Source organism: Lichenostomus cassidix, chromosome 5, assembly GCF_008360975.1.
Source record: "Lichenostomus cassidix isolate B80296 chromosome 5, HeHo_3.0, whole genome shotgun sequence".
In the NCBI taxonomy this organism is placed as follows: domain Eukaryota; kingdom Metazoa; phylum Chordata; class Aves; order Passeriformes; family Meliphagidae; genus Lichenostomus; species Lichenostomus cassidix.
This window is the reverse complement of record NC_139486.1, coordinates 25387492-25397478: the sequence shown is the minus strand read 5'-3', so window position 1 is coordinate 25397478 and position 9987 is coordinate 25387492. Positions and strand designations below refer to the sequence as shown.

Below are 9987 nucleotides of genomic sequence, written 5' to 3'. Positions count from 1 at the left end.
ATTTTGCTCCTTTTCTTAGTTGGTTTTGCTTTAAAAATCAGGATAGAGTTACCTTGGGAATCATTTGAATATATAGTGAAACAGAATATATATAGCAGAAATCTACCAAGGAAGTTGACTAACTTTTTTTTCCTTGTGTTTAACGGTTTGTGATTTGTGCCACAATTGATACTAGGAAAAAAAAACGAAATTCCTGTTTATTATTACATTTTCCTCCTCTCTATCCCTTCAACAAAATGCCGGAGAATACTCTGAAAATACCATGAGCTATGAAGAATTCTTGAAAAGTTCAGGGAAGGGAAGGGAAACACTCAACACATTACCACTTCCAACACAACTTCCAAGCAGATAAAACTCAGTGATCTGATGTGGCATCTTTTTGACCAGAAATAGACAAGTGCTGTTTTGATGGCATGTTCTTACTTTTGCCAGGCATTTTAAGAGGTAAAATCTGAAAAATTCAGACATCAAAACCTTACATGAATAATTATTCTAGCAACTTTATTGGAAGTCAAATAGAATTAGACCATACACAGACATTCCAAAAGGTAGCAATGAAATGCTCAGCAATTAAATACTCAAGAATATAAATTAAAATAAAGTACAGATAGGAACTGAAGTTGTGGTGGAGTACGACAGAGATTAAAGATAATGACAGTTAAGACCAAAACCCAAGCGCTTTTATGTCCGTTAATTCAAGTATATTGGAAATATTGAGTGGGGATGTACAGGAAAAATGGCTAAACAGAACAAAAATAGGAACCAAAAGCACTGTGTTAGAGCACAAAGAGGTTGAAGGCCATATTCCAATTTGCAAAAGTCTGGGTTACTTTCAAGCCCCAAAAATAAATAGCTTCTGAAACTGCAGGTCCGCTCCATAGAATTCATTGTCAAATCTTCCAAAAGGTCATACAGCCAGAGGACAGCAAAGAGGAGGAAACATAATAGAGGATCATTAGTCTGACCACAATTGTACACAATTTTTTAGAGCAAACTTTGATGGAAAGAATAATTAAAGACATGGAAGGAAGTGGAAAGAAATGCTGCACAGGTTTACTAAAAGTAGGACAAGCAAAACTAAACACATAAGTAAATAATTATTAAGACTGAGGAGAGGCAGCTGATGCAATCTACCTGGACATGGGTAAAAATACTTAATATGATATGGAATATTGATGAGAGAGAAATCAGTAAATCAGAAACTAGAGATTAATATAATATAATATGAGATTATGAACTAGGAGAAAAACTAGCTGAAGGGGAGATTACAGCAAAATTAGAAGCCTGGAGATGAAGCGTCATGAATAGGCCATTTCTCATTACTTTGCCTTAGAATAAGTTTGATTCCTTTTTTTTTAATGAATATGGTGCAAAAATGAGCTTGCAGCATTAAAATTTGCTGTTGTCTCAGAACATAAGGGTTCCAATATAGAGGAAGATCATATTGCTGTAAAAAAGTTGAAGGATGTTAAAAGCTGGAGTGAGATATATGGGATGAAGAAGTCATTTGTACCAAGCACAAGGTTATACATGCGGGTCAAGCATACTTGCTATAAATACACCTATTGGTAACAACCAAAGAGGGAGAAAACCTGAGATGGATGGAGGCTCCTGAATGATGATGAACTACCAATATAGTTCAGATGTGAGATTCAGATTGTATGTGAGGATTCTATCAGGCAAGATTTTTCAAGAGAAGCAAAAAAATATTAAAATTACTTACAAAGCACTAGTGAGATCTAGCTGATCCATTCAGTGTCTGAAGAACATAAACTCCAGATAGAGCAGGTGCTATACATTAGTTCCACCATCCCCTTACCATGCAATCTGTTCAAAGAAAATCAAGCTGTAGCTGTACTGCAGGATCTTCATGCGTGCTTCGTGTCTTCAGCTTGTAAGCTCTTCCCCTTCATGTCCCAGTTTCCCATGAGGACAAGGCCACATTACGCCTTGCTTCCCTTTCTCCCTTATGTCCCAATTTCCACGGGAAGGCAACTTAGATGAGAAACAGAAAGAAGCCATAACATACTGGCTTCTCAGTTTGAACAGAGAAGGGAAATACACAGAAGATATTCTATTGAGCAGCACACATTTTGCATAAAAGAGATGGCTCTTTTTTGGCCTAACAGCTTGATGACCAAAGGGTACACTGTCGATAAAACACAGTCAGGCAACAGGAGGAAAAGAGAAAAAAACAAAAGAAAAGAAGCTATCAAAAAAAAAATTAGCACAAAAACAAGCTGAATAAACTAGCAATAAATTTCAAAAGAACACATAAGAGGTCAGCAGGGATAGAGGATCATCCCTCTAACCTTGAAAACAGGAAGGCCCCAGCGCAGTCCTTCAGTAGGAATAAAAAACTACAAAGAAAAGCTTGATAGCTAGATTCAAACAATCAGCTGTTGGAAGAGTTTACATGGCCTAGTCAACTGGCTTTAGCATTTGCAGTAATTCAGAAGTTCCTTTCCAGAGCAACATTCCTAATTATACGGTTAGCATGGGTCTAATTTCATCATACTGTATATTCTTTTTAAACAGAGCTGAATTTCCAGAAGTCGGTAAACCATGGGCAGGATGTTTTCTACCGTTCTTACTCTGCAGCATTGCAGAAGAAATCCTCGTAGTGCAAGCGAATTCCTTCTATCTCTAATGCACAGAAACTAGTTCCCATTAAATAATGGAGACCATTCTCTTGATCCTAAAGAAAAGTACAGCTTTGGCAGAGTGGGAAACTATAGAAGGAGGATGGAAACACTGAAAGCAGTTTGGAAAAGAGCCAAGGAGTTTCTCATTTCAAATTGCCACCTTTGACTTTGTTTTAGTAATTTTTCAAATTTTGTCACTGTTCCTCCTTTTACAACTTCTCCAAAGCAATCAAAGAAAACAATACAATTAAACCAGTGATCAGGAGTCCTTTCAGAGACTATATTGAATTTTGTCAGCTGCAGATTTTGTAGTAAGAGATAGAAAGCCTAGAAAGGTAAACTATGGAGTAGGACTGAAGATTTCTGACCCTGCTGCCAGAAAGCAGCAGACTTTTAATAATTCAGTGAAGGCTACAATTTCATGTGTGGATTGTGTTCCACTTCTTTGAAGAGAATCCCCATAGAGTGTCAGGGGCTTTTTCCACTGTGGGAGATAAGAAAGGCAGACAGTACAACCAAACTTCAAAATAACTGTTTTACTATTCATCTTTGAAGAAGCTGTAAGTTTCTGTAAGCTTTAGCCTTACTAACTTCCCAGGAAACTCCATACTATGTAAGAGGCTGTTATAGAAATTTGTAACCATTCTCAAATATATTGGATGGGGAAGATAATGACAGAATAACAGGTATGTTGGTATAACTTATCATACCATACATCCCACCATTATCAATTACATGCTCCTTTAGAGAAAGACTAAATTGAAAGTAGTGTTAAAACTGTCCATTTGCAAATTAAAATTTATCAAACATGTTATGAAGGAGACCATAACATAGCCTGTGACAGTATGTCAAAAGTTTTCTAAGGTAACTGAAACTTGGTCTACTGCTATTGATCTTGAAATTATTCTGTCCTAGGCAGCTGGACAGCTGTTCGGATGTCAGGAAATCATCTGAAATTGCCAAGGGAGGAAGGAAGAACAGTATTTTCAGCTTTATGCAACAGGCAAGTATAAGGTAGTTTCTCAGGGTAAGATTTCTGTGTGATAAGATGCTCCAGTTTTCATTCCCATGTAAATAGTCAAGGTAAACTTCCATAGAGATTGCCCATGGCCAGACAAAACAAGAAAAATCCTGAGTATTTTTAGGTTGAGACTATCTCAACTATTAAAAAAAAAATAAAAAGTTCTTTTTTATTTTTGCAGGAAAATTGAAGTCTAAGATGCTTATTTATTGATTTATTGCAGGAAAACAGATTGCAATAAATCAGATACAGTAATATAGAGGTTAACAAGAGCTAACATACCATCATCTACTGCATTAGTATTAGAATTCCTCAACTGAGACACTTTTATTACTTTTGTTTACAGAGTTAATACTCATAATCGTTCAACCAGAGTGAATTGAACATTTTCCTTGATAAAGGAATGAATATTATGTATTTGCATGGCTTAAGAAGTTACTTGTGAATTCTAAAAGTCACAAGTTTGCAGGCTAGTGTATTTTATAGCCCTGCACAGATAAATTTAGAAGGATTTTCAATGGCTGACAAGTTGCAAATTTCATTATAAGGATTCAAGTTCAGACATATTCCATTCAGGCTGTCCTTGTCTGTGACTAAAGAAAGATCTTGTCTTGAGCTAGAAAGAGAACCATATTTCCCTTAGCACAAAATCTTGAAGTATGTTAGACTACCTTATTTATTGACTCTATTTACTGCTGTTGATGGATTGTATACTAACACAATAAACAGTGTCTTGAGGGAATGAAAAGTATTTCTGCTTTCATTAGAGCTCTAACTTTCTTTTTCTGGAAACCTTTTCCTTCTAGGGTCCTCAAGGTGAAAGCATACACCATTTGGTGCCTTGCTATAATAAAGTAAATACTTCCTTTTTCTAATCATATTGACCTTGTGATCTACCACTGCTGGAATTTATATTCCTGGGAAACTTTGAGAAGTTACAGTTTCCCTTTCCAGGAAAACAGATATCTTTCTGCGCTCTACCTGATTCAGAGCTAGTTTTAAATGAATGGAGAGTTTCCTTGGTATCAGATTCCATATCCAGAATGAAAAAGGTGAAATTAATAAAACGTCAGGGATAATTGACATTACATTGCAGAAATGCTATTGAACTGTCAAGCTTCTGATGGATTCACATAAACAGCCTGAAAACCATGCTGAACATTCCTCATTTAAGTTAGTTGCTGGCTTTATAACTTGTTTGGGAGCAGAAGTTACTGAAAGAAGACAAGACATTCCTATGCTGTCCAGCAAGAAGAGGTTTCACACCAGTCATGGAAGGACAGACTCTTGAGTCAGGTGAGAGAGAAAAAAAATCCCAGGGCAGAACAGCTTAGCAGGAAAATCATCACTCTGAAAAGGTTAGTGTTACAAGAAGAAATTAACTTGCTATGAAGTCAGATAGAGCTGTGCTCCAGCATGCACCCAGCAAGTCTCAGGACGCCAGGGTCATCTGTTTAGTCTCCCCACAGGCACTCTTCCCATCTGTTTTCCCATGCCATTCTTACACCCCTTCCTGTCAGCCCTTGTGCAGAAGATGAACACGGATCAGACTTTAACCTCTCATTCACTGGGAAGTAGGTCTTACTGTGTCCTGCACAGGGGTTGGAAGAAAGTTAACAAGGTGTTGAAAACATGAGGGCATTTAAGTAAACATCAAATACTGGATGATCAAGATTCATAAATTTTCCATGAAGACTGGAGTACAGTGAGCCAGCTCAGCAACCAGGGGCTTTAATGCCTTTAAGGCCTGGTAGTCAGTCATTAGTATCTATAATAATGGGTCATCAGTGTCAATATGAATTTCCTGTATAGGAGCCTCCAAGATTGCTGCAAGGCATTTCATTCCTAGAACAAAGAAACAAAACAATACTGGGAGCTCATTACTTTAGAGGTTTTCTAAACTCTTTGGATTGTGTAAAATAAATATTCAAAAGAAATCATAGATGCAGTTTGATCTGCACTAAAGTTGCAGAGAAGTCCATCAAGGATCCCTCAGCGGCACAAGGAAGAACAGTATTACCTTTACATCCAGACTCATAGAAAACACACTTGTTTCTCTTTCAGAGCCTAACCTTATTTTTTCTGAAGTCTGGAACGGTTGGTGGCAGACAAATCCCTATTATTGCCTGTAGGCATTCCTCAAAATATATCAATTATCCTATCCAGTTGCATTTCAGATGAATTATTCTCTTGTTACCAAGGCAACCAAATATGTCTAACGAGAAATAACCATATTTTTTGTTCATACATACCTGGGTTGCCAGAGCAACCTTAGAAAATGGATAATCGGAACAATGTGCGTGGAGTCTCAAGGGAACATGGTTCTCATCAGCTGTGGGATGTCCACCTGTGGAGCCAGGAGCATCACCTCCCATCCCAGTCTGCTGCTGGTGTAGCATTGGAAAGACCCAAAGGCTTTGGAGGCTGTTACCCTTCTTAAGCAACATGAGAGGAAGTAGAAGGCAACACTCTTGGGAAAAGCAGAGCACCCTCAAAGGTCTGCAGTTGGAAAACAAAGCCTGTAAAGTCTGTACTAAGAAATCTCTCTATTTAACTGTATTTCAGCCACAATTCCTGCAAGGAGTAAAAGGTGGCTTATCCTGGTTGACACTTGCAGGTAAGTTATGTTCATTACCAGCTCAACTGCATATATTGTTCACAGGCCATCAGGAGTAATTTTCTTTGGATAGGCAAGACTTAAAGCTAAGTGGAAAGACCAATCTATAAGCAGACTTACACCAAAATACTTTCAATGCTCTTGGTATCAACTTGTGCGTAGACTAGCCCTATGTGATACGAGAAAGAAATGAAGAAAAATATTTTAAAAGCTTCTTGAAATAATCTTTTATTCCTGAATTCAGGAAAAAACTAGTAAAATAGTGACCTGAATGGTAACTTGCAGTCAGTATATTTATTATGAACATCAATTGCCTATCTCTACGGTAATACTTCCTTTGTTGGATTTTTATGTTTATTCAGGAAGAAATTCAGTAAATAATAAAACCCTTCCTGTGGCAGTACACTACAACACAGTGTGAAACATCAGCTCTCTAAACACATGAATGAAGGAATACTATTCAGGACTCCAGGTTACAACACAGTTGAATAGTTTTACACACAGACACACAAAGAGTACAACATATAATGTCTGGTCATTCTACATTGTAAAGAAGTTTCCATTTTCCATAACAGCCACAGCTTAAAAACAAGATCAGCAGAGAATAAAGGTAAAAAGCAGATTGTTTTCTTCTTGATGTAGGCAGAAAGGTAGGGCTCTAAACCCTCGCTTTGGAGGGAGTTCAGAGAGCTCTTTGTGCCAAAGAATGGCATAATTACTATTCCTCCTCACCTCCAGTTTCAGATATGCTGTTGAGCTGTGTCAGGTGCCACAGTACATCCCAACCATTCAACCACTGAGTATCTCTCAGATAAAGACAGAAAAAATTGTATTAAAATAAGTATCCTTATTAAACAGGAATCCATGATGTGTTATCAAAGTATGTTGTGGAGTATGTAGCCCAGCCCTGGGAGCATTAGGAACAGGTACTCTGACAGCCTACTGCACAAGTCACTGTGGGATGGGAGGTGAGGATGGACAGGGAACCCTGTCCTATTCCCATCCCCACAGGCTTTTAGCCAAGTTGCAATGTGGATGCTGATGTAACTGTGCTGTAAACCAGTGGGCCCTCACACCTACTGAATAAACAGAGGACCATTACTCTTTATAATCCAAGAACAGTAATGGAAAAGCAGCAGTTAGAGGGTAGAAATGGGAGAGACCAGAAAAAGGTGAAGATCTGGTTTAAGATGGGCCAAGAGCCTAATCTTAATTACTAGAGGAATAAAAGGGATGATCAGCTTCTCCCTACAGCAAAGTCCTAGTTTACATTATGTATAGTTATCAGTCAGGAAAGCCTATCTGATTTGCAACCCAGGAAAAGCATAACAGTACCTTCACATGCCTTGCACAACCCTGAGGGTTAAAAGACCATCTCTATCCAGACCTGGGTAAAGAAAGAGGACAAAGAAACACACTAACAAAGTATAAGGAGCAGTGAAATACAGTGTCATGGAAAAGCAGCAAGCACCTCAGTTACTTCACGGGGTGTTAAATAAAAATTTCACTATTTGGCAGTAATTTTCAAGGTTTTTTCTTTTTCCCCCCTCTCTTCCATGGAAAAAAAAACCAACCACAGCTGGCAGCCTTTTGCAGAAAGTATTTTGATGTCTTTTTCACCCAGAGAAAAACCACAGAGGAATATATTTGTTTAGGAGACTGACCTGTAAAGTTGCTAAGCCAGCTTCATGTCTCAGCAGCTCATTCCAAAAAAATGGTCTCATCACAGGCCAGTAACTTCATGACTCACTCATAAAGCACTAGAAAAAGTAAAAATTTTCATCTCTCCAGCCTTATTGAAACCAACACACTCCTGAAGAACATGCTGCATTTAACAAAATAGCACACTGCTATGCAATTATCCTGATAAGGTCTACCTGGCCCTATAACAAATCACAGGAAGCCTCTTCAACAAGAGCATCAGCTGAAGCCAGCATCAGTAAAGTAAATAGCTGAAGAGTGTTGTATTTTGGTGTCACTGTGAATTTAGCTAGGCACTTTCTTAAAAAGATGCCCACCTGCTGGAGCAAAACAATCCTAAAAGGTGACCCCTGGATATGTACATTTTCCACATCACTAATGTTTACTAGGAATTGATTTGTTTGTAACTGTTAAAGCCCCTCCACTAAAGACAGAAATTGATCTTTGCTGCAGTCACCTCTAGAAACCTACCATCTGCTGCAGGCTGTCACTTTGAGCAGTGTTTGTTATTCTTCTGAAGGAAAGTGTTAAAGATGCTCTCTGACTTGGAAACACATCCACGGTGCAACTGGGACAGCAAATTGACTTTGATCCTTTTGCTGTGGTAGCAACAGCTGTGTCAGTCACATGCACACCAGGTGTAAATTACACCCCTGTTCATAACCAGGAGCTTCTCAAGAGGATGCTTGGTCCATACTCTTTCCTCTCTTCCAGAATAATCAATCAATTTCTCTATGGGACTCTAAAAGGGTAAAACCTCCAGTGACAGGGACTGCACAGAATCCATTCCAATATCTCAGTATACATAGCTTGAAAAACAGCTTTAATATCCGTTATAAGACCCCCTTGCTGTGTTTTAGCCACGCTGCTGCAAAAGTTAGGGACATGTGCTAGTCCTTCCTTGCTAGTACCCTGTTGGATCTACCTTAAGGCTGTTACTCATTTCTCTAAATTAGATACACTCAGTTCTTCTAAGATGTCCACACAAATCATGGTTACTAAACCTCTGAGAGTCCTGGCCGTCCTTCCTTTGTCACTGTTGACCATCCCCCACAAGTGTGATGTGTTCAGCACACACAGGGACAGACTGTGTGTGCAAGATCTTTTGGTATCATCTACTGTTCATGAATGCTTTCTCCTTATCCACTTCCCCATCTAGAATTTTCAGGGTTTAAAAATGAGGCAACTGAGCCTGGAGATCACAGGGAAATCTGATATTTTTTATGTTAGCTGATATATTCCACAGTTAAATAGGAATCATTTCCATTAACAAGATTCTTATTCACTGTATTAAGCATAAGAGTTTTGGTCTACTATAGGTCTCTTGGCAGGGAGTTGTACATTATGGTAGCAGGAATTGCCACTATTTAATTTGAAATTAGGCCATAACCAAAAAACTTCCTAAAATAACCTTGTGTACACATCCTATACTACTCAAGAATCTTATGACATTAAGTCCATACACAAAGATTTATGTCTGTGTGTGCAAGGAATGGTTTTTAAGATAATAATGAGGCTACTTAGGAGGACACAATGCTTCTTTTTCGATTTCTCTCTTCCCAAAATATTAGCTTTTCTGTAACCACAAATTGCCCAGAAATCAGCACATCTTATCTGTAAGACAGAGAACTTATTTCCCCACATGTAAATATTAAACTATACATAAAGCTGCTGGGAAAGATCTGACGTGGTCGTTTAACGTGTGAGGAGCAGGAGGCAGCAGCACAGAGGGAGCAGTGCAAATGAAAGAGGACCAGTTGCATTTGCTTCCTAAAGCACGCACTAGACAAGTGAGCACAGCATGTTTCATTAGAAACAATGAAATCTCCTTTTCAGCTAGCTGGCATTTTGGCAAGGCTGCTGATAGATCAGAAACCCAGAGCACAATTTGTTTGCCATGCTGTAGCCTACTTTTGTTTAATCAGACAGCCACTGTTGAATGTGACCCTGCTGTCAACAGCAAACCTCCAGACCCGCATTCACATGTCAGAGCAAGTGTGTTG

General features: G+C 38.5%; 1 long non-coding RNA gene across 1 annotated transcript; it reads right to left on the bottom strand.

The window, feature by feature from the left end:
- Positions 1-1717: 1717 nt before the first annotated feature.
- On the bottom strand, positions 1718-8151 carry LOC146436205 (uncharacterized). The gene is made up of 3 exons (XR_014852886.1): positions 7948-8151; positions 7619-7670; positions 1718-1827 (listed from the first exon to the last, which is right to left on the bottom strand). It is a non-coding gene; the product is annotated as an uncharacterized LOC146436205 (long non-coding RNA).
- Positions 8152-9987: the final 1836 nt, after the last annotated feature.